General features: G+C 42.8%; 1 protein-coding gene across 2 annotated transcripts in view; it reads left to right on the forward strand.

Annotated features, from left to right (window-relative positions):
- Positions 1 to 24,367, forward strand: part of CTNNA1 (catenin alpha 1) — a 320,722-nt gene that overhangs the window by 115,569 nt on the left and 180,786 nt on the right. The window lies entirely within an intron of this gene.

Below are 24,367 nucleotides of genomic sequence, written 5' to 3' on the forward strand. Positions count from 1 at the left end.
GAGCTGCCAAGGGCTGGAGGGGGTGAGAGATGGAGAGGGCAATAAGGAAACCAGACAGGAGGCACAGCAGCAACCTGGTCACATAATGTTGTAGGTCATGGTCAGGTCTGTGGATTTTTTCAGGAGGAGGTGGTTAAGTGTGATAGGAAGTCACTGGAGCACATCGAGCAGGTGCCAGACATCTGACTGAAGTGTTAAAAGGCTCACTGTAGATCAGTGCTGTCCAAAAAATCTTTCTTCAGTGATGAAAATGTTTGTCTTCTCTGGCCAGTGCTATAGCTGTTGGCCACATGTGGCTATTGAGCATGCAAAGTGTGGTAAATATGATTGAGGAAATAAAATTTCAATTTATTTAAATTTATACTTGAAAAGCCACGTGTGTGTGTGTGTGTGCTCAGTCGTGTCTGACTCTTTGCAACCCCATGGACTGTAGCCCACCAGGCTCCTCTGTCCATTGAATTTTCCAGGCAAGAATACTGGAGTGGGTTGCCATTTCCTCCTCTGAGGGGTCTTCCCAACCCAGGGATCAAACCTGCACCTCCTGTGTCTCCTGGATTGGCAGGTGGATTCTTTACCACTGCACCACCTGGGAAGTCCTCCACGTGTGGCTAGTAGCTAGTATAGTAAACAGTGCAGTTCTAGATGTTGAGCATAAAACAGACTAAAAGGGACTGAGAATGGGAGCGGAAGGACTAGTTATGAAGGCAGTAGTCCAGATAAGAGTGATAAGCACGTGGACTGAGGTGGTAGCACTGGAGGTGCTAAAGAAGTGGTTTTATTTTTATTCTGGTTATATTTTGAAGATAGAGGTTTCAAAATATAGATATACTTTCAAAATATAGATATATATAGAAGATAGAGATTGATGGATTAAACATTATATAGTGTAAAAGAAAGAAAGGAATTGAAAACGATGGTTAAGTTTTTGGCTTGAGGCTGAATAAAACAGTGCTTTCATTTCCTACTGTGGAAAATAATGGGGAGTGAGCAGAAAGTTTCCATTTTATGTTGTTTTGTTTTTTCTCCCAACCTGAGCTCATTGATGAGGCTGTACTTGGGTCCTAGAGTGGGTAGGAGAGAGGAAGCTGTCCTGGCAGGCAGCCAGATTGGGAAGAAGTCTAAAGTCAGGAATATTCTAAACTGCGCAGACCTAAATCCTGCTCCTGGCAGAACCTCTGAGAGAGTGCAGTAGAGAGGTTGGCACCCCAAGAACCCACCCCAAAGTAACAGAGCTTCCTGATCCAAGGGCACCAGGGGGCTGGGACCATGGGTGCATCAGAGGTGGCTTTGGTGGCTGACATGTGGAAGAATCTATATGACCCTGCCTGAGACGTTGGGCTTTGTGAGGGTGGGTAAATGATTAGACATCAGTATTCTACCAGCCTCAAGAGATGGTTATTTGGAGTCATCTTTGGGTTTCCCAAGTGGTACAGTTGTTAAAGTATCTGCCTGCCAATGCAGCAGACCCAAGAGACATGGATTTGATCCCTGGGTTGGGAAGATCCCCCAGAGGAGAAAATGGCAACTCCCTCAAGTGTTCTTGCCTGGAGAATCTCATGGACAGAGAAGCCTGGCAGGCTATAGCCCATGGGGTCGCACAGAATCAGAGGTGACTTAACGACTGAGCACAGAACTTCACATGCATTTAGAGTGGAGAAAGTAGTGCAGGTACTTGAGAAGCCTTGTGTACGGACTGAGGCCCTGTGGACCGCTGTGGCAGGGGGCTGGGAGGGATTGGAGGCGGAGTCAGGTGCTTCTACTGCATAGACTCTAGATTCTGAGTCCCACAGTTAACATTCAGTTTCTTCTAGGAACTTCTCAAGGGTTGTAATAGATCCTTTCATTCAAGTCATTCTATAAACATATTGGAAATAACTTTCAATCTTTCCTGTTTTCATTTTGAGGAGGGTGGGAGTCACATGCTAGGATGTCTGTGCCAAGGCAAGGATATACTTCTCACAAGCAGTAGGTAAAATGAAGAATGTGGAGTTAACAAATCTGAATCCCGGGTCTTTCCAACACTAGTTGTGTGATTTGGGGCAATTAACCTCAGTTAATTAATCACTTTTTTCTGAGTCTCAGTTTACGCGTTCGTAAAATGGGACTTCGCAGACCTGAAATGAGGAGTAAGTAATATATGTACAATATCTTGCATGGCACCTGACACACAGTAAGAGTTCAGTAAATGCTAATTTTCCCTTCCTATAGAATGGCCCAGAGTTGCTCATTGTAGCTTTGGTCCCAGAACCCTCTAACACGCTGCTTAGAATCTCCTATTTGACCTGGGTTGTCCATGACTTGCTCAGATCATATCATGGCCTTTTTTCCCCCACATTAATGCTAAGGCACTTCCTGTTAGTCAAGCAAAATTCTCTCTTTGCCTCATACCTTGTGATCTGAAAAAGGAGCTGTAAATAGAAGGTGTGCCCCCTGTGACGCAGCACTGTTGGCATTTTGCTCTTTAAAGGTTAATGGCCAGGGCTGTACTTTTGGAAAACTCAGCCTACAGCACTCACCAGAAATTGCTGTGCAGGAAAGTGTGTTTGAGAGGATGTGGGGAGGGTGCTAAGGAAGGTCTGTGGAGTGGAACTGGGAACCTGTACAGGGAGAACTGTACATTCTGAGGAAAAAAAGATGGGCCAGGGAAGCCCCTAGACATGAGAGGTAGCAGGACTATGGCTTCCATCTGGCCCCCTTCCTGGATGGGACTGAGGTCTTATTGTCTATCCATTGATGGAGAATTCCTGAGAGGATTTGCAGTGATAATGTGATGCTCGATTATGCTTCAGTTGCAATTTATTTAAAGTCGACACTAGGGTTCCTGCCTTTTACGAGCAGATTCCCAGTAGTTGAATCTCTGAGGTTGGATTTTTTATCTTGATAAAAAAGAAATTATATTTCACACTTATTACAGCACTTGACACCTGAAACCCTTCAGAGACTTTATGAAACTAATGAAATGAAACCCTCAGCACCATTGTAAACAGGGAAGAGAGTGGAGAAATTAGACCCCGTCTCCTCTCGCCAAAGGAGACAAAGGACCAAACCTGCCTCACCTTCACCTTACAGGTAAATAAATCCATATTTTTTTTCAAGCCAATCTTCAAAGGGCTTTTGATTGGTTCTCAAAGAGATCCTAGCTCACAGCATCTCCTGGAGGTCAGGATCTGCTTGAAAAATGAGTGATTCAGGCACCAGCATATAGCTCTGATGTGTATGGAGATGAGTCTTCCAGACCCAGGAACCCTGCTCCAGCTTTTTGTGCTGAGCATCAGATAGTAACAAAGAACCTGGATTCATCTTTGCCAAATGTTCCCAGGGCTTGAAGTATATGGGCATTTCTGCTCTGAGATGGAAAGGTGAATGCAGGATTTGGGGTTCAACCAAGGAAAAGTACAACCATATGATTCTCCCAATCCTACAACCCAGCTGTCCTGATATCTCATCCCTGATTGGGTCCCTCATGGAATAACAATGGGCTTTATAGTGAGAAATCTTCTGCCACTTTGTTGTTTAGTCACAAAGTCATGTCCAACTCTGTGACACCATGGTCTGCAGCATGCCAGGCTCCTCTTTCCTTCACTATCTCATGGAGTTTGCTCAAACTCATGTCCATTGAGTCGGTGATGTTATCCAACCCTCTCATCCTCTGTCATCCCCTTCTCTTCCTGCCCTCAATCTTTTCTCAGCATCAGAGTCTTTTCCAATGAGTCGGTTCTTTGCATCAGGTAGCCAAAGTATTGGAGCTTCAGCTTCAGCCTCAGTCCTTCTAATGAATATTCAGGGTTGATTTCCTTTAGGATTGACTGGTTTGATCTCCGTACTGTCCAAGGGACTCTCAAGAGTCTTCTCCAGCACCACAGTTTGAAAGCATCAGTTTTTCAGCGCTTAGCCTTCTTTATGGTCCAACTCTCACATCTGTACATGACTACTGGAAAAATCATAGCTTTGATTATACAAACCTTTGTCAGCAAAGTGATGTCTCTGCTTTTTTAATATCCTATACACACACACACACACACACACACACACACACACGTTTGTCTTTTAAAAAAAACCAACCAATTTGTTATGCTCACAGATTCTGCAGGTTAGTAATTTGGACAAGGCGCACAGTGGAGAAGAGTTGTTTCTGCTTCATGATGTCTGGGGCTTCACTGGGCTGACTTGAAACTGGACTCAGCTTGGACTGTGAACCACAGCCTTTCCACATGGCTTGGGCTTCCTCATAGCATGGTGGCCTCTGGGCCTTCTTATGATTCCAGGTTCCAGGAGTGAATGTCCCAGCCAGCAAGGTAGTAACTTCATGACCTTTGATGATCTGGTCATGGGGCCCACATAGCATCATTTTGTACCCTACTCTATAGTCAAAGAAGTCACCAGCCTGCCCAGATTCAAGGGGAGACAACACAGGATAGAGATCATCTTTTGCTGGAAAGAGAAATAAAAACTTAAAGCCATGCTTTCAAACTGCCACCAATTCCTCCCTCATTGGTTCCTGAGAAGATTGATATAACAACCTTGTATATAGTAGGGGCTCAACAAACAGTATTCTGTATTCTCTTTATCTCCTTTGGAACTTGCGGAACCATTTGCACTCACTCCAAAGGATAGGAGCACAACCAAAGCTGCCAAAATAACCAAGACTGCTTCTCTCTTTTCTGTCTTATGTCCAACTCTGGATGATCTCAAACCTAGCAAAATGGCCCCTCAGTGCCAAATCTTATGGTGGTGACCTGGGGCAGGTAGGTGACTTAATGTCCCTTGGGAATTTTCAGAGCTACTTCTCAGGATAGAAAATTAAAACAAAAAGAATAAAACTGAGTTAAGAGCTTGAATCCTCTGCTGATAGAGAATGCAACCATATAAGTCAATTCTCAGTATGTCCAAATCCTGCACTGTAGCTTTATTTATTTATTTTTTTCTTCATTTATTTTTATTGTTGGAGGCTAATTACTTTACAATATTGTAGTGGTTTTTGCCATACATTGACATGAATCAGCCATGGATTTACATGTGTTCCCCATCCTGATCCCGACTCCCACCTCCCTCCCCTGCACTGTAGCATTAAAATAAGTCTGTATTTGTGTATTTCCTTTGTGCTCTGTGAGGAAACTACCATGGGAGTGTTTGCATATCTCTGATGGAAAGAGCTGTCCAGTGAGGCAGAGGGACTGAGTCAGAGGAAGACAAGGAAGCGGCCAGGTTTGGAGTCCACTTAGAGAACAAAAATTCCAGATTCAAAATTCAGCTCCAATGTTTTGAGGTCCAAGTTTTGTCTTCTCTTAGTAAGCTCACTTCTTTTGTTCACAGAAAGAGTAGAAACTTTTTTTTAATATCACCAGTGATCTACCCATCCACATACCTCTCACCCACTCACATACTCATCATCCATCCCACCAGCCAACAAACATTATTTAAGAGTAGAAGCTTTAAGGGGCTCAAAGATAGACTTCTCTCACACCAAAAGTCCTTTCTCAAGGCCATGGGGAAAAAGTTAAGTATACACGAATCAGGAACTTAATGCTTCTTTTTTTCCTTTGAATTGTATATAAGGGAACATAAATTAAGGGGAAAAACAGCTAAGGGAAAGTAAAGTGGGCAGTTTCAGCCAACTTTGAAGCTTTGAAAGCATCTTGGGAATCATGTTGTGATGCCTTCTACCAGGCCCAGCAAGAGATGCTGGTGAGCAGATGGACAGTGAGAACCATGTGGGACAAGCAGAAAGGCCTTGGATATCAAGGGGAAGGTGGTATATTAAGGCAGTATATTAACCTATTGCTATGTAACAAAGTACCCCCTCCCTCCAATGTAGTAGCTTTAAACATTAACATCTCTCATAGTTTCTGAGGGATGGAAATCGGGGAACAGTTTAGCAAAATGGTTCTAGCTCAGGGTCTCTCAGGAGACTGCATAGCCTAGGACCCTGCAGTCATATGAAGGCTTGACTGAGGCTGGAGGATCTGTTTCTAAGATGAGTCACTGTTATGGCTGTTTGCTGGAAGTCTCATTGTCTCCAGAGATGCTTATGAAATGGCAATGGAATCTGAGAGAAAATAATGTGAGAGAGAAAAGCCCAAGACAGAAGCTGTAGTGTCTTTTATAACCTAGTGTCAGTAGTGATGTACCATTACTTCTGCCATATTCTACTGGTCACATAGACTGACTCTGGCACAGTGTGGGAAGGAGCCACACCAGGTGTGAATACCAGGAGACAGCGTTTATTGGACGCTGGGAGAGGCACAGATGGGAGAGGCACAGAGACCAGGAAGGCAGTTGGATCTGGGCTCCTCTCAGAATGTTTTTTGGATCAAAGAAGGGCAGTCTCCTTATGATCTCCTTTCTGTCTCTCCCTTCTGCATCCCTAAAGAGCTGTAAACTCTGTGAGGAAAGAAACTGCAGAACTGTGTCTGTCTTGGCTCTTCCCTGGTGCTTGGCCCATGCTTGTTAGTAGAAAGCCCTTGATTTAAAAAAATTATTTATTTGTCTGTCCCAGGACTTAGAATTGTGGTACACGGGATCTTTGATTTTCCTTGTGGCATGCAGGGTATTTAATTGCAGCATCTAGCTCCCTGATCAGGGATTGAACTTGGGCCCTCTGTACTGGGAGGTCAGTGTCTTAGCCATTGGACCACCAGAGAAGTCCCTTGATGTTTGTTGATTAATGAGATGCATAGGAAAAGACAGAAGTAGATTAGGTAAAGAATGGTAAATTGGATTAAACCATTGAATTCCAGGCTCAGGAATTTTGTATCCTGGGTCTTGGGAAGCCACTGGGAGGGGCACTCTTAGGCCTGATTCTAGGCAAACTTTTATGGCTTCTGCTGCCTGGAATACTCTCTTTAGTATTCCTGCTCCTCTGTTAAGGAGGGTAACTAATAATAGGACAAAGTCTTGGAGGAAGCAAGAGGTGTGTATGTGTGTGTCTGTGTATGTCTGTATGCACGCTCATAGGCACATACGTGCATGCATGCAGAAGCTCAGGTGGAAGGGAAATATTCCAAGACAAGAGCATAGAAAATAAACATGGGTTGAGGTTCAAAAATACTTTGAGGTAGAGAAGAGGGACCTTTTTAAGGCCATAGAGACAAGAGAAAAGAGGAAGAGTGAGGGGTTTTGTGCTGCCATGGCAAGCTACTAGGGATGATAAGGGAGAGGGGGGATAGCTTAGTGAGGGGTTGTTTAGCTTTAAGGGATAGAAACCAACTCCAAGTGGCTGAAGTTAAAGGGTATTGATTGGAAGGCTGCAGCAGTTTGTATCAAACGTCGCTGTTGTTGTTTAGCCGCTTCAGTTGTGTTCGACTCTTTTAAGACCCCATGGACTGTAGCCTGCCAGACTCTTCTATCCATGGCATTTTTCAGGCAAGAATACTGGAGTGGGCTGCCATTTCCTTCTCCAGGGAATCTTCTTGACCCAGGGACTGAACCCACGTGACCTGCATTGGCTGGTGGATTCTTTACCACTGAGCCACCAGGGAAGCAAATGTTGCTGTGGCCCTGCTCAAGTCCTCTCAGTGCTCACGTCTACTCACCAGAGGTGCTTGATGCAGACACAGGGGACTTTCCCTGAAGGCTTTTTCTGGCCCAAGGAGCACACTGGCCTAGGCACAGGGAAAGCAGGGAGTGCCAGGGAGTTAATTGCTCAGCTCCGAGCACTGCTCTCAGTCAGTAATGGGAGTGTACATGTAGCCCAGCTTCCTCATCCCTCAGTGGGTAACCCTGGGGCACCTTTACGTTATCTTCCTGTCCCCAGCACATCTGAGTTCCAGTGGTCCGTGTAACTTTGTAACACACACTTTAGTGCTTTCCTTTTCTTCTTTGTCTCACTTCTCACTTCCCTACCAGTGTTTCTTGGAACCACCTCCCAAATAAACAATTTGCACCTGAATTCCTGTTTCAGGGTTTGTTTTGTGGGAATCCAAAACAAGATGTCTCAGAAAACACAGGCAGAGATGTTAGTCTTTCGGTCTTGCTTGGAGGAGATGGAAGACAGGGTCTGCCTTTCCAAAGTGCAAAGTCAGTTTGAAGCGTTACAAGATGCTTTTCCCTCTTATGGTCTAGCTCTGGTAGTTATTATACTAATAATATATTTTTTCTCCAACAATCTCTCTTTCTCCATCTTTTCAAAACCTGCCTTCTAATTCCCTAGTTTGGTATGTGCCACAGTCCCTGCTCTGTCACATATGCCACTGAACTCATCTTACCTAGAAGAGCTTCATAAATGGTGGTATTGAGCAAATGGAAGAAGGGAGGAAGAGGGGGAGAAGGAAGAAATGGAAGACAGAGGGAGGGAGGTGGAAAGTCTATAAAGTAGGACACCTGATGAAGAGTCTGGCATAAAAGGCAAGGGCAGGGCAAGGGGAGGCAGGTTATAGAAAGGAACCAGAGTTTGGGCACTGAACTTTTGTAGGAAGCCACTGTTGAAACAGAGCCTGTGAATAGCAGACATGGGCCTCTGCTTGAAGTGGTTCTTCAGTGCTTCTTGACTTCATTTTAAGGAACCCTTCTGCCAGGCTGGCATGTGGCAGACTGAAGCCGCAGTGACTGTGCTGGGCTGCTCACAGCTGTACTGTGTGACGCTGTGTGGCATTGCTTCAGTTTCCTCTTTTGCTTCTGTGTCTGCTGGTAACTGGGAGGGGTGGCTCAGAGGACCTGCAGAGCCAAGCCATATACTGTTCTGGATTGTAACACTCAGAACCCTCCCTGGAGTTAACTGCAAATCACTAGATACACAGTATTGGCTTTCTTCAAGGCTAAAATCCTGGGGGTGGAGCAGAGGCAAGAGAGGGGTTAGGGGAGTGGGGGGGGGAGGAACTTAGGTCAAATGTCTAGAAGGCCAACCTAGCCCTCTGGGTGTTCTGGGGAGAGAATGCAAAGACTGCAAAACTGACAAAGAATGCAGGGTGACTGGGGATGAAAGCTCCCTTTGCCCTTTCCCGGAGAGGAGCCTTTGTGCTTCATGCTTTCCTGGAATTCTGCAGCAGGCAGGGGCCTGGCCCACAGTGAAAAGGCTGGGTTTGCAGAGACTCATTAGGACACAGGAAACAAGGCTGGGAAGGGAGTGGTAAAGGGTTCAAACCATGCAATGAGACCATTTTGGGGTAGGAAGAGTCTTTGTTGTGTTCATTCATTCACTTATGCTTCCATTCATACATACATCTACTCGAAGGCATCTATCACCAGAGGTGCTGCGCTCAGACAGAGGCGGCCCAGATGCTCAGAGCTTTCAGCTTGTGTGTCAGGCTGCTGCCCTTAAGGACAGCTCTCTGGCTGTGCTGAAACCCGTCTTTTCTCTTCTCTGAGGTGCAGATTACCATAGTGCAGGCACAGGGGTAGATGTGAATTCCAGACTACTGCCTGTGGAGGGCATGAGCTTTCAGGGGTAGGAGGCCTGGCAGGATCAGTGTGCCTCACTTTCCAGCCCATCTCCCACATCCCCCTGAACCCCCAAAGAGGGCACAGCTGTGTCTGTTGCAGTATGTTCCTTTATTTATTCACTTTTAAAGCTTTTTATTTTGTACTGGGGTATGGCCAATTAACAATGATGTGATAGTTTCAGATGCACAGGGAAGGGACTCAGCCACACACATACACATCCATTCTGCCCCAGAGCAGCACGTCTCCTGCACTCGGGCAGTCTGCCTTTTTGCTTCCTCTGTTCGTCACTCCAGCACTGCTTCAGTCCACTGAATGGGAGGGACCTGCAAGATGATATATTCTTCCTTCTTTCCATGTTTTCTCTTTCCTTTCCTTCTTCTAGTATTTACTGAACATCTGCCAAGAGCCAGGCACTCTACTCGGTGCCTTCCTTAAAGCTGTTGAAGTGAAATGGTACTTTCCAAACAAGAAGGATTCTGTAGTCATTCCTCTTTCTTTAGCCACGTGGAGCTGGGCAGAGATGTTTTTTCTCCCTCTCTCTTTTCTCCACCTCAACTTGTTTTTCTGAGGTCACAAAAGCTGACCTTTGGCTCCCTTCCTAAGGACAGCCCATTACAGCCCTCCCTTCCTTTCCCCACTTTCTTTGGCATCTGTGGGCCAGATGAGACCAGAGGACCATGAGTCCAGCCATCTTTGTTACTTTAGGGTCTCTGGGACCCAGGATGCTTTCATAAACCCTGGAGAAAACCAAAGCCACCCCTTCTGGATGCCAAAGATTCCCTCCCATGTGGCTTCTGAATCAATAATCTAGGCCCCCCCCCCCCGCCGCTTTCTTCTGGTGGTTTTTTTGGTTTGTTTCTGCCTCAGGCACATTTTCTCTGTAATTTTTGGAACCCAAATATAAGGGAAATCTCATTTGCTCCGTTCTGACTCATTTACAATTAAATACACTTGTTCCCATCTGTGTCTGTATACATCTGCATACATTTGCTATAGCATCGCCCTTAATTTTGGAAAATGATGCGCCTGGTGTTATTTTTACCCTGACTGCCAAATTGGCTGAGACCAGTGGGTATCCACCCACCAGTGACAACCCCCACCCAGGCCTGTCCCTGAGGGAGGTGGTGACATTTCTTGCATCGGAAAGACATCACACCCCTGACCAGTACTGATCTTTGTGGCTGACTGTCTTAGAGGGTCCAGCTGCCAGGTCTGGGCATGTCCCTGTCCATTTCAATGCCAAGGCCCCCCTGACCACAGAGATGGGCCTCCTCATTCCCTAGGCCACTTGCTGGCAGCTGCTTTGCTAAGCATGGAATTTACAAGTGGAATGGGGGGCTTGCTGATGTTCAAGGAAGGTGACACTGAGGAAGCACTGCCAGGTCACCTCAGTCCATCCCCTCCTGGTCCAGGAGAAGTGAGGAGCTCTCTCTGTTGTTCAGAGGCATGTGGTGACATGTGTGGGTGCCTACCTTACCTACATACCTAAAAATACCAGAGCATGGTTGTCAACCACTTTCTTCCTCAAAAACCCAAGTTATATTCATATTTAATGGATGATGGTGCCTTTCAGTACACATTGAGAACTTTTTATATTATATCATTGAATAATTTCATTTGTGGTCATATGCTAAAATAGAACTTGGCCAACAATAATACAGGATGCAGAAAATAAGACGTCAGCTGCTGCCAACCCAAAATTAAAAGTTTATAGCAAAATAATTCTTGAAACAATACTCACTTTCTGTTGATTGTTAACGTCTCTTGGAAATTCTGTGATGGGCAGTGTTGCTACTGCTGTTGATAAATAATTCAGATCTTCTCAGAGAAAGGCTAGGCTTTCGTATTTTTTCTGCATTACTTCCAAGACCCTGGAGTCTATACTTCATGTTGATGCCAGAATTGTCCGGAATGTGATTCTTTAGCCTGAGACCTCTTTAGGCTGATAAACAATGATCCCTGGGTACTAGTTATAAGTAAGAATCCTCTCTGTTACTTGGCTTTGTCCTGGGCCTAAAGACTCCACAGAGGGGGAGTAGCTGCCATCCTTGCCCTTGGAGAACTGAATGCTTGGCCAGTATTTCCAATCTAAAGTTGGGGATCAGTTAGCTACTCTCCTCTAGTGGGTTCCTGGGTCTCTGCCACCTCCATTGAGAACGTCTGCCCAAGATTCTTCGACTGGTTAAGGCCTTATCTATCCCTTGCTGAGTGGCTGCTAATCTCACACACACACACACACACATACACACGAGTTAGTTGTTTATAGCTGCTCCTTAAGCAACCAAATCTACTATGCATGATCCCCTTTACCTAGGTTCTAGCCTTACAATGCCTCTTAAAATTTCCTGTCTTCTGGCTGGTTAATTCTTTGCCATCCCTGAAGTCTTGAATGAGATACCTCCTTCTCCAAGAAAGCAAGTTGGGAAGTTGGGCTAGGTGGCCCTGCTCTGTCTATACAGCAGCATATTGTAAATGCCTAGAGAGCGTCTTTGGTTACACTAAACTGTATGCTTTTTGCAGACAAGAGCTGTCTGTCTTACATCCCTTGTGCCTAGAGCAGGGCCTGATATTTGGTAGCTGTTCAATAAATATGTGTTAAATGAGTGAACAAATGAATGCATTCCTAAATTATTTTATACAATCCAAATTCCATAGTCATTTCCACTCAATCCATTCTATGAAAGAAACCAGTTTGCTTAAAAAGAAACTGATATTGCATATGTAGAGATAAACATCTTAGAGAGAGCTACCCCAAAATGAAACAGTAATGACATTAATGGTTGAAAACAATATAAGATAGTACAATAATGGGTGAGTTTAACTTTCTTCTTTTTACTTGTGTATTTTCTAACTTTTCTACAATGAGATATACATAGCAAAAGAAGTTACTATGCACAGTTATGCTATATAACTTTCCTAAGTTATTTTTATAAATTTGCTTTATATGCCTCTTCCCCTTCCCAAGAAATAATGATAATGATAAATAATGTTTATTAAGAAGCTGTTGTGACAGTATGGTCCTCTGAGAAATAGACATCAAAATGAGATTAGGCATGCAAGAGATTAATGGGGGAGCATCTGTGAAGGATAAAGGGAGAGTGAGCTAGGGAAGATGATGAGAGTCTCCTGACTACAATGTAGATTAGACAACCTGGAAAAGGAGATGGGCAATAAGGGAGACTTGGGTAGAAAGAGCTTCAAAAAAAAAAAAAGCTTCAGACTGAAGTGGAGTTCTGAAAGTCTCAGCCAGGCTCACTGACAGTCCTGAGCAAAGGTTGGTCATCCAATCAAAGAATAAACAAAATGGAAGAAAAAAAAAAAAAGGGAAAGAAATTTCCATGGTCAAATAAAAATTTTTTAATGAATTAAAAAAAGAATAAACACAATGTCATATATACAAAAGACAGAATACTATTCAGTCTTACAGGAAAGGAATTCTAACACATGACAACATGCATGAACCTTGATGGCATTATGCTAAGCAAAATAAGCTAGTCACAAAAGGAAAAACACTGTAGGATTCCACACACATGAGAGACCTAGAGTAGTCAAATTCATACAGATAGAAAGTAGAATGGTGCTTGCCAACGGCTTCAGTTGGGGTGTGGGGGTGGGGAATGAGGAATTAATGTTTAATCAGTATGGATAGAAAGATGAAAAAGTTCTGAAAATGAATGGAGGTAATGGTTGCACAATCATATGAATGCACTTAATGCCACTGAACTGTACACTTTAAAATGGTTAAAATGATAAACTTTATGTTATGTATATTTTACCATACACACAAAAATAGCAATCCCATATTGGGCAAGAATGACCCAACTCCAGTACCCTTGCTAGGTTCAGCCATAGGTTGAGAGAGACCCAGAGGATGCATGGCCTTGGTGTGGATGCTGTGATAGATCTTGAAATCAATCAGCTCTGCTCACTATAGGCGTTTTCACAAAGGGAAAGCTGAATAGCATATTACATGGCCACCATAGCCACCAGAGCTGTGTAATGCCTCTGGACTTCAATTGCCTGGGTTGCCACCTAGCTCTGGCACTTTCTTGCTCTGTGACCTATGGGCAAATTACTCAGCTTACCTTTGTGCACCTTAGTTTATCTATAAAAGTTATGATGATATTAGTTTATACCTTACAGGGTACTATATTAATAACTAATATATGTAAACTTGTTAGGCCATTGCCAGTCGTAAAGTAATGCTGTTTGTATTTACTAGTATTATAATGAAGCAATTACTGTGGTATAGGCTCTCTGATAAACAGCTTATTTGGGTACTTCCAAAGAGCCTCCCAACAACCTAAGAGGTAATATCTCTTCACTTAGAGATGGAGAAACTGAAGCTTGGTGGGGTTACACAGCCGATCAGAAGTAAAGCCCTGAGGTGGTCACTGTTGGCCCAGCTTGAGTTCAGACAATTACTGGGCTGTATCCTGACTAGCCCTTTGCCTGAGATATTGGCTGTTGCTCCATTCTAAGACAAGGGTTCCCTCTTGGCCCTTGTCCTCAAAGATAGCCTCTTCATCATCATCATTATCAAACCTGCCATCATCTTCAGCATCATCAGCATCACCCAAAAGGCCTTTATTAAAGCATCTAATTACACATTCTACTGTTCTGTATTTTAGGCAATAATTATACAGACTTCTAGAAGCTTAGCAGCTAAACCTTGGATGAGCATGCTAAGAGCTCCCAAATAGGATAAAACACAGCTATAGAGCAGCTCACTCCTGTGATGTCTCCTTAGGCAGGCAGCTCTTGGAGCCTCTTTGATAGGATAAAACCTACGTTCCTTCCCCCTAGACCCTAGTGAGATAAGGCTTGAGGACATGCTTGGAGGAGTGAGAAGCACTTTAGCTTAGAAGTACAGACTTTCGCTAGCACTTCTCCCAGGCCTCTTTGCTTGATCTTGCCAGAGTTGATAGTGAGAAAGCTCCTGTACTTCTCACCTGTGAAGTCACTGCTGTTTTTCACTTCGGGGGTACATGGATAATTAAAAGTAGCATCTTTCTGGCCACACCTTCAGCCTTTTGTTCTTAGTTATCAGGATTTAATATGATGTTATTTTCTGGCTTGGTCCATAGGAAGAGGCTGCCTCTCTGCTTTAGGTCTAGATTTATAACAACTCATCCTACTCCTGTCATAAAAATGACCACAGTTTCCTAATCCATATTTCTCTGAACCACATTTTTCTTAATCAGTCAGCAAACATTAGTGAAGTACCTATCATGTGCTGGTTGTTGTGTTGTGTGCTAGGGATAAGGAGGTGAATGGATGCCTTCCTTGAGGAACTTACAGATGTGGCAAGTGGGGTAGATGACAGGTAAACATCTCATTGCAATACAGGAAGATCAGCCTTGACAGAGGTGTGTACCAGGCTTGAATATTTGGGAGGATTTCATAATTTGGAAGAAAAGGGAGAATAGTTGTGGGGGTAGGAAGGTAGGTGGTGGGGAGAAGAGGAAAGTTATTTCGGGATGAAGGAATTAGAGGTTTTGATTAGTGAAAAGGGTCTAAGGCTCTCCATAACCCTCCATCCTTCCAAAGCTCAGGGAATGAATGTAGGAATTGAGTGGTATAAGGTTGGAAAGATAAGTTAACATCATTCATTTGTTCAGCACCTACTATGTGCCAGACATTTCTCTAGGTACTGGGGATAAACCAGTGAACAAGACAGACAAGGTCCAAGATGTCAGGCTACATCCTCGTGGGAGAAGACAAATAATAAGTAGGTAGACAAATATGAATAATTTTGGATGGTGACATGTACTATGAAGAAAATACAGCAGGGTGATGGGATAGAGAGTGGCTATCCAGTTACCTTAGAGTGGGTGATCAGGGAGGCTGAGTTAAGACCCAAATGATAAAAAGGCACTGCCATAGAGAGATTTGGGGACAGAGCCCACCAGGCAGGGGAACAGCTGGTAGAAGAGGCAGATCCCCAAAGGCCATGGAGGCAGGCTAAATTGTTTAGGTTTGGTCCTATAACAATGGTAAGCCACCTGAGGCAGGGAGTACCTGCCTAGGTCACATTTTGGAAATCTTACTCTAGTCTCCTGGGCCTCAGCCTCAGTGAAGACACAGGATAACCTCTTCCTACCCCCTAAATGGAAACACCCCTTGATGGACAGGGTAGTCAGAAAGTATTGCTTACCACCAAGTAAAAAGTGCTTTAGTCCAGAAAGCCAGATGTTTGGCTGAAAGCTCAAGGTAAGAGCAAAATGCTGAGGGCAAATGATAGCAGTTAGGGGGTCACATTCCTCACCTTAAGCAAATTAATGAAAAGAATAAGGCATTGAGATCTAAGGGGACCTTGCCCTGTGTACTCCATTATGGCTCATGAGGCAGAGGAAACTCGTGTGCCTAGTCTTGGAGGCACTGATGGGTTGTTTCTCAGCACAACAGGCAGATGTCTTCTGCATTCACGACTGCTATTAGTCCTGAGATAGGCTATGGATGCTAGGGAGAAGTAGTAATAAGGTGGCTAATTTCATTTGCTAAATTGAACCTCACTTAAGCCAGGAAACCCCAAGAAGGGTTTTACTGAGGGCATAATGCCCACATTCAGTAGGATCTGCTGCTCTAGATAAAGTGTGGCATGTTGTGGGGGGCAGAGTTCACTTTCCTCTCTGTGTCCAGAGACATTTCTAATAATCCATCTGACCTCATCATTCTCCTGCTTAAAATCTTTTACCAGTCAAAAGAATTTATTAGCATGGCATGATTCTCACCTGCTTGCTTCTCCATTCTCTTTAACCTTGCTGTGCCCTTCTCATCTGTAGCCCAACCACACTGAACACCTTGCTTCCCTCCAGAATCTACTCTGTTCTGTAGCCCTTGCGCCTTTGCACACACTATCCCTTTGCTCTGGAACGCCCTCCCTTCACCACCAATGGCCCAGCATTGTTTCCTTTCTTTTTTCTTTTATTTTAAAATATTTATTTATTTAATTTAGTTATCTGTCTGTACCAGGTCTTAGTTGAGGCACCATCTTTGTTGAGGTATACAAGCCGTTAGTTGTGGCATGTGGAATCCATTTCCCTGACTAGAGATTGAAACTGAGTCCCCTGCATGGTGGGTGCAGAGTCTTAGCTGCTGGACCACCAGGAAAGTCACCTTTTTTTCTTTTTCCAGTTTTACTGAGACACAATTGACAATCTTCCTTTCCTCTTTTACCTACCTCTTTACTTGCAGCTCATCCTTTGGTCTCCCGCATCCTCCCAGACTAATCCAAGCTCCCCTCTTATACATTCTCACATTACTTTTCTTTCAGAGCTCATATCACAGTGGGTAATGATATGTCTGTGAGAGTGTTTAATTAATGTCTGCTTCTGACATTAATCTGTAAACACCATGGAAGTATGTATGTTGTGTATTTTGTTCATCATTGTATTCCAAGAGCTTGACACATAAATATTTACTAAATGAATGAATGAATGAATTCCCTGGGTACCTTTAACAAATGGAGATTACTCCCAGCACAGCACTCAGCTCTTTATAAGTTTCTATACTTCTCTTGTCTCTCTAGTTATCTTGTAAGCTCCCTGAGGGGGGGAATGTTGTTCGGCTCACCATGATTTCCCAGTGCTTGGCATACTGTCTGGCAATTAGCTACTCAAAAAATATTTTTGAATACGTGAATAAGTTAATGTATGATGACAAGCATTCACTCATGTTCTCTTATACTTCATTCTTCTTTTTTTTTGGCCACACCCTGCAGCAGGGCATGGGGGATCTTAGTTACCTAACCACGGATTGAACTCCTGCCCCCTGAAGTGTAAGCAGAGTTGTTGTTGTTGTTGTTTTAAATTAACTGCTTTACAACATTGTTGGTTTCTACCATACATTAAAATGAATCAGTCATAGGTATACATACGTCCTGTCCCTCTTGAACCTCCTTCCTACCTCCCACCCTACCCACCCTTCTGTGTTGTCACAGAGCACGTTTGAACTCCCTGAGCCATACAGCAAATTCTCACTGGCTATTTTACACATAGTAATGTATGTGTTTTCATGCTATTCTATTCATCTCACTCTTTCCTTCCCCACCGTGTCTACAAGTCTGTTCTCTATGTCTGCATCTCCTTTGCTGCCCTGCAAATAGGTTCATCAGTACCATCTTTCTAGATTCCATATATATGCATTAATATACAATGTTTGTTTTTCTCTGACTTACTTCACTCTGTATAATAAGCTCTAGGTTCATTCATCTCATTAGAACTGACTCAAATGTGCTCCTTTTTATGGTTGAGTAATATTCCATTGTATGTATGTACCTCACCTTCTTTATCCATTCATCTGTTGATGGACACTTAGGTTACTTCCATGTCCTAGCTATTGTAAATACTGCTGCAGTGACATTGGGGGTACATGTATCTTTTTCAATTATGGTTTTCTCAGGGTATATGCCCAGTAGTGGGATTGTTGGGTCATATGGTAGTTTTATTCCTAGTTTTTTAAGGAACCTCCATACTGTCTTCCAGAGTGGCTGTATCAGTTTACATTCCCAGCAACAGGGCAAGAGGGTTTCTTTTTTTCTACATGCTCTGGAATTTATTGCTTGTTGGTTTTTTGATGATGGTCATTCTGACTAGTGTAAAGTGATACCTCACTGTAGTTTTGCTTTGGATTTCTCTAATAATTAGTGATGTTGAGCATCTTCTCATGTGTTTGTTGGCCATTGGTATGTCTTCTTTGGAGAAATGTCTGTTTAGGTCTCCTGCCCATTTTTTGTTTGGGTTGTTTCTTTTTTGATATTGAGCTGCATGAGCTGCTTGTATATTTTGGAGATTACTCCTTTGTTGGTTGCTTCCTTTGCAAATATTTTCTCCCATTCTGGAGGTTGTCTTTTTGTTTTATAGTTTCCTTTGCTGTGAAACCACACTTCATTCTTTTTTTTTTTCACTTTCTTTTTTTTTTTTCCCATTTATTTTTATTAGTTGGAGGCTAATTACTTTACATCATTGCAGTGGTTTTTGTCATACATTGAAATGAATTAGCCATGGATTTACATGTATTCCCCATCCCAATCCCCCCTCCCACCTCCCTCTCCACCCGATCCCTCTGGGTCTTCCAGTGCACCAGGCCCAAGCACTTGTCTCATGCATCCAACCTGGGCTGGTGATCTGTTTCAACCTAGATAATATACATGTTTCGATGCTGTTCTCTTGAAACATCCCACCCTCGCCTTCTCCCAGAGTCCACAAGTCGATTCTATACATCTGAGTCTCTTTTTCTGTTTTGCATATAGGGTTATCGTTACCATCTTTCTAAATTCCATATATATGTGTTAGTATACTGTAATGGTCTTTATCTTTCTGGCTTACATCGCTCTGTATAATGGGCTCCAGTTTCATCCATCTCATTAGAACTGATTCAAATGAATTCTTTCTAATGGCTGAGTAATATTCCATGGTGTATATGTACCACAGCTTCCTCATCCATTCGTCTGCTGATGGGCATCTAGGTTGCTTCCATGTCCTGGCTATTATAAACAGTGCTGTGATGAACATTGGGGTGCACGTGTCTCTTTCAGATCTGGTTTCCTTGGTGTGTATGCCCAGAAGTGGGATTGCTGGGTCATATGGCAGTTCTATTTCCAGCTTTTTAAGAAATCTCCACACTGTTTTCCATAGTGGCTGTACTAATTTGCATTCCCACCAACAGTGTAAGAGGGTTCCCTTTTCTCCACACCCTCTCAGCATTTATTGCTTGTAGACTTTTGGATAGCAGCCATCCTGACTGGTGTGTAATGGTACCTCATTGTGGTTTTGATTTGCATTTCTCTGATAATGAGTGATGTTGAGCATCTTTTCATGTGTTTGTTAGCCATCTGTATGTCTTCCTTGGAGAAATGTCTGTTTAGTTCTTTGGCCCATTTTTTTTTTTTTCCATTTATTTTTATTAGTTGGAGGCTAATTACTTTACATCATTGCAGTGGTTTTTGTCATACATTGAAATGAATTAGCCATGGATTTACATGTATTCCCCATCCCGGTCCCCCCTCCCACCTCCCTCTCCACCCGATCCCTCTGGGTCTTCCCAGTGCACCAGGCCCAAGCACTTGTCTCATGCATCCAACCTGGGCTGGTGATCTGTTTCAACCTAGATAATATACATGTTTCGATGCTGTTCTCTTGAAACATCCCACCCTCGCCTTCTCCCACAGAGTCCACAAGTCTGTTCTATACATCTGAGTCTCTTTTTCTGTTTTGCATATAGGGTTATCGTTACCATCTTTCTAAATTCCATATATATGTGTTAGTATACTGTAATGGTCTTTATCTTTCTGGCTTACTTCGCTCTGTATAATGGGCTCCAGTTTCATCCATCTCATTAGAACTGATTCAAATGAATTCTTTTTAATGGCTGAGTAATATGCCATGGTGTATATGTACCACAGCTTCCTCATCCATTCGTCTGCTGATGGGCATCTAGGTTGCTTCCATGTCCTGGCTATTACAAACAGTGCTGCGATGAACATTGGGGTGCACATGTCTCTTTCAGATCTGGTTTCCTTGGTGTGTATTTTGGCCCATTTTTTGATTGGGTCATTTATTTTTCTGGAGTTGAGCTGGAGGAGTTGCTTGTACATTTTTGAGATTAATCCTTTGTCTGTTGCTTCGACCTATACATAGAAAACTATAAAACACTGATGAAAGAAATCAAAGAGGACACAAACAGATGGAGAAATATACCGTGTTCATGGATTGGAAGAATCAATATTGTCAAAATGGCTATACTACCCAAAGCAATCTATAGATTCAATGCAATCCCTATCAAACTACCAAAGGTATTTTTCACAGAACTAGAACAAATAATTTCACAATTTGTATGGAAATACAAAAAACCTCGAATAGCCAAAGTAACCTTGAGAAAGAAGAATGGAACTGGAGGAATCAACCTGCCTGACTTCAGACTATACTACAAAGCCACAGTCATCGAGACAGTATGGTACTGGCACAAAGACAGAAATATAGATCAATGGAACAGAATAGAAAGCCCAGAGATAAATCCACGAACCTATGGTCACCTTATCTTCGACAAAGGAGGCAAGGATATACAATGGAAAAAAGACAACCTCTTTAACAAGTGGTGCTGGGAAAACTGGTCAACCACCTGTAAAAGAATGAAACTAGAACACTTTCTAACACCATACACAAAAATAAACTCAAAATGGATTAAAGATCTAAATATAAGACCAGAAACTATAAAACTCCTAGAGAACATAGGCAAAACGCTCTCCGACATAAATCACAGCAGGATCCTCTATGACCCACATCCCAGAATTTTAGAAACAAAAGCAAAAATAAACAAATGGGACCTAATGAAACTTAAAAGCTTTTGCACAACAAAGGAAACTATAAGCAAGGTGAAAAGACAGCCCTCAGATTGGGAGAAAATAATAGCAAATGAAGCAACAGACAAAGGATTAATCTCAAAATATACAAGACGCAGGTTTAGTATAGAACAGACTTGTGGACTCTGGGAGAAGGCGAGGGTGGGATGTTTCAAGAGAACAGCATTGAAACATGTATATTATCTAGGGTGAAACAGATCACCAGCCCAGGTTGGGTGCATGAGACAAGTGCTCGGGCCTGGTGCACTGGGAAGACCCAGAGGGATCGGGTGGAGAGGGAGGTGGGAGGGGGGACCTGGATGGGGAATACATGTAAATCCATGGCTAATTCATTTCAATGTATGACAAAAACCACTGCAATGATGTAAAGTAATTAGCCTCCAACTAATAAAAATAAATGGAAAAAAAAAATAAAGAAGTAAAAGTTCTGAAAAAAGAAAAAATAAATGAACCATGTGAAATGGGGCAAAAACAAAACAAAACAAACAAACAAAAAAAGACGCAGGTTTGATCCCTGGGTCAGGAAGATCCCCTGGAGGAGGGCATGGCAACCCACCCGAGTATTCTTGCCTGGATAATCCCTCAGACAGAGGAGCCTGGTGGGCTACAGTCCACAGAGTTGCAAAGAGTCGAACACAATTGAAGCAACATAGCACCATGTACATGGGCCTTATTGGGGGATGGGGTGCCCATCATTTCATGGCAACAAACAAGTGGTAAAGTCTTTCCAAACTCTGACTGCAAAGCTGCCCAGTCAGTTCTCATCTTCATTGTTTTTAGATCTTTACTCATTCTGGTTCTTCCCTCCTCAAATGAGATAACATTTAGGAACATGCTTTGTAAACTGGTAAGCTATTTACCAGCACATGTAGATAAATAATAATGAAATCCTCACAATATAGCCCTTCATGGATCACAGCCTTGTCATGGTGAAGGGGCTTGACTCAATGAAGCTATGAGCCATGCTGTGGAGGGCCACCCAAGACCGATGGTCATAGTGGAGAGTTCTGACAAAATGTGGTCCACTGGAGAAGGGAATGGCTAAGCACTCCAGTATTCTTGCCGTGAGAACCCCATGAACAGTATGAAAAGGCAAAAAGATGACACTGGAAGATGAGCCCCCCTCCCAGGTCAGAAGGTATCCAATGTGTTACTGGGGAAGAGTGGAGAAGTAGGCTGGGAAATGACGCTCAGTTGTCTGGTGGTAAAAGTAAAGTCTGATGCTGTAAAGAAAAATATTGCATAGGAACCTGGAATATTAGGTCCATGAATCAAGGTAAATTGGATGTGGTCAGGCAGGAGATGGCAAGAGTGAACATCGACATCTTAGGAATCAGTAAACTAAAAGGGATGGGAGTGGGAGAATTTAATTCAGATGACCATTATATCTACTATTGTGGACAAGAATCCCTTAGAAGAAATGGAGTAGCCCTCATAGTCAACAAAAGAGTACAAAATGCAGTGCTTGGGTGCAGTCTCAAAAATGACAGAATGATGTGTTTGTTTTCAAGGCAAACCTTTCAACATCACAGTAATCCAAGTATATGCCCCAACCAATAACGCCAAAGAAGGTGAAGTGGAAAGTTTCTATGAAGACCTACAAGACCTTCTAGAACACCAAAATAGATGTTTTTCATCATAGAGGACTGGAATGCAAAAGTAGGAAGTCAAGAAATACCTGGAATAACAGGTAAGTTGGCCTTGGAGTACAAAATGAAGTAGGACAAAGGCTAACAGAGTTTTGTGAAGAGAACACACTCGTCATAGCAAACACCCTCTTCCAACAACACAAGAGACAACTATACACATGAACATCACGAGATGGTCAATACCAAGAACAGATTGATTATATTCTTTGCATTCAAAGATGGAGAAGCTCTATACAGTCAGCAAAAACAATTCCGGGAGCTGACAAGGCTCAGATCATGAGCTATTTATTGCAAAATTCAGACTTAAATTGAAGAAAGTAGGGAAAAGCACTAGGGCATTCAAGTATGATCTAAATCAAATCCCTTATGAATATACAATAGAGGGGATGAATATAGATTTAAGGGGTTAGATCTGAAAGAGTGCCTGAAGAACTATGGACGTAGGTTTATAACATTGTACAGGAAGCAGTGACCAAAACCATCCCAAAGAAAAAGTAATGCAAGAAGGCAAAGTGGTTGTCTGAGTAGGCTTTACAAATAGCTGAGTAAAGAAGAGAAGCCAGAGGCAAGGGGAAAGGAGAAGATATATCCAACTGAATGCAGAGATCCAGAGAATAGCAAGGAGATAAGAAAGCCTTCTTAAATGAATCATACAAACAGACAGCAGAAAACAATAGCATGGGAAAGACTAGAGATCTTTTTCTTGAAGAAGAAAATTGGAGGTATCAAGGGAACATTTTAAGCAAGGATGTGCATGATAAAGGACAGAAATCAGAAGAGATTAAGAAGAGGTAGCAAGAATACACAGAAGAATGATGTAGAAAAGGACTTAATGACCTCAATAATCAGGATGGTGTGGTCACTCACTTAGACCCAGACATCCTATAGTGTGAGGCATTACTACAAACATACCTAGTGGAGCTGATGGAATTCCACCTGAGCTATTTCAAATCCTAAAAGATAATGCTGTTAAAGTGCTGCATTCAGTATGCCAGCAAATTTGGAAAACTCAACAGTGGCCATAGGACTGGAAAATGTCAGTTTTTATTCCAATCTCAAAGAAGGGCAATGCCAAAGAATGTTCAAACTACCATACAATTGTGCTCATTTCACATGGTAATTTTGCACGGTGCTCATTTCGCAAAGTAATGCTCAAAATCCTTCAAGCTACTAGGCTTCAACAATACATGAACTGAGAACTTCCACATGTACAATCTGGATTCAGAAAAGACAGAGGAACCAGAGATTAAATTGCTAACATCTTTTAGATCATAGAAAAAGCAAGGAAATTCCAGAAAAACATCTACTTCTGCTTTATTGAGTACACTAAAGCCTTTGACTGTGTGGATCACCACAAACTGTGGAAAATCTTCAAGAGATGGGAATGCCAGACCACCCTTACCTGTCTTCTGAGAAACCTGTATGCAAGTCAAGAAGCAACAGTTAGAACTGGTCATGGAACAACAGAGTGGTTCAAAATTGGGAAAGGAGTATGACAAGGCTGTGTACTGTCATTCTGCTTCTTTAACTTATATATGCAGAGTATATCATGCGAAATGCTGGGCTGGATGAATCACAAGCTGTAATCAAGATATCCAGGAGAAATATCAACAACCTCAGGTATGCATATGATACCACTCTAACAGCAGAAAGCGAAGAGGTACTAAAGAGTCTCTTGATGAGGGTGAAAGAGGAGAGTGAAAAAGTTGACTTGAAACTCAACATTCAAAAAACTAAGATAAAAAAAAAAACACCTAATATCATGGCATCTGGTCCCATCACCCAATGGCAAATAGATGGGGGGAAAAGTGGAAGCAGTGACAGATTATAATTTTGGGGGGCTCCAAAATCACTACAGATGGTGATGGTGACTGCAGTCGTGAAATTAAAAGATGCTTGCTCCTTGTAAGGAAAGCTATGACAAACCTAGACAGCATATTAAAAAGCAGAGACATCACTTTGCCGACAGAAGTCTGTG

This window comes from Odocoileus virginianus, chromosome 3 (genome assembly GCF_023699985.2).
Source record: "Odocoileus virginianus isolate 20LAN1187 ecotype Illinois chromosome 3, Ovbor_1.2, whole genome shotgun sequence".
Classification (NCBI taxonomy): domain Eukaryota; kingdom Metazoa; phylum Chordata; class Mammalia; order Artiodactyla; family Cervidae; genus Odocoileus; species Odocoileus virginianus.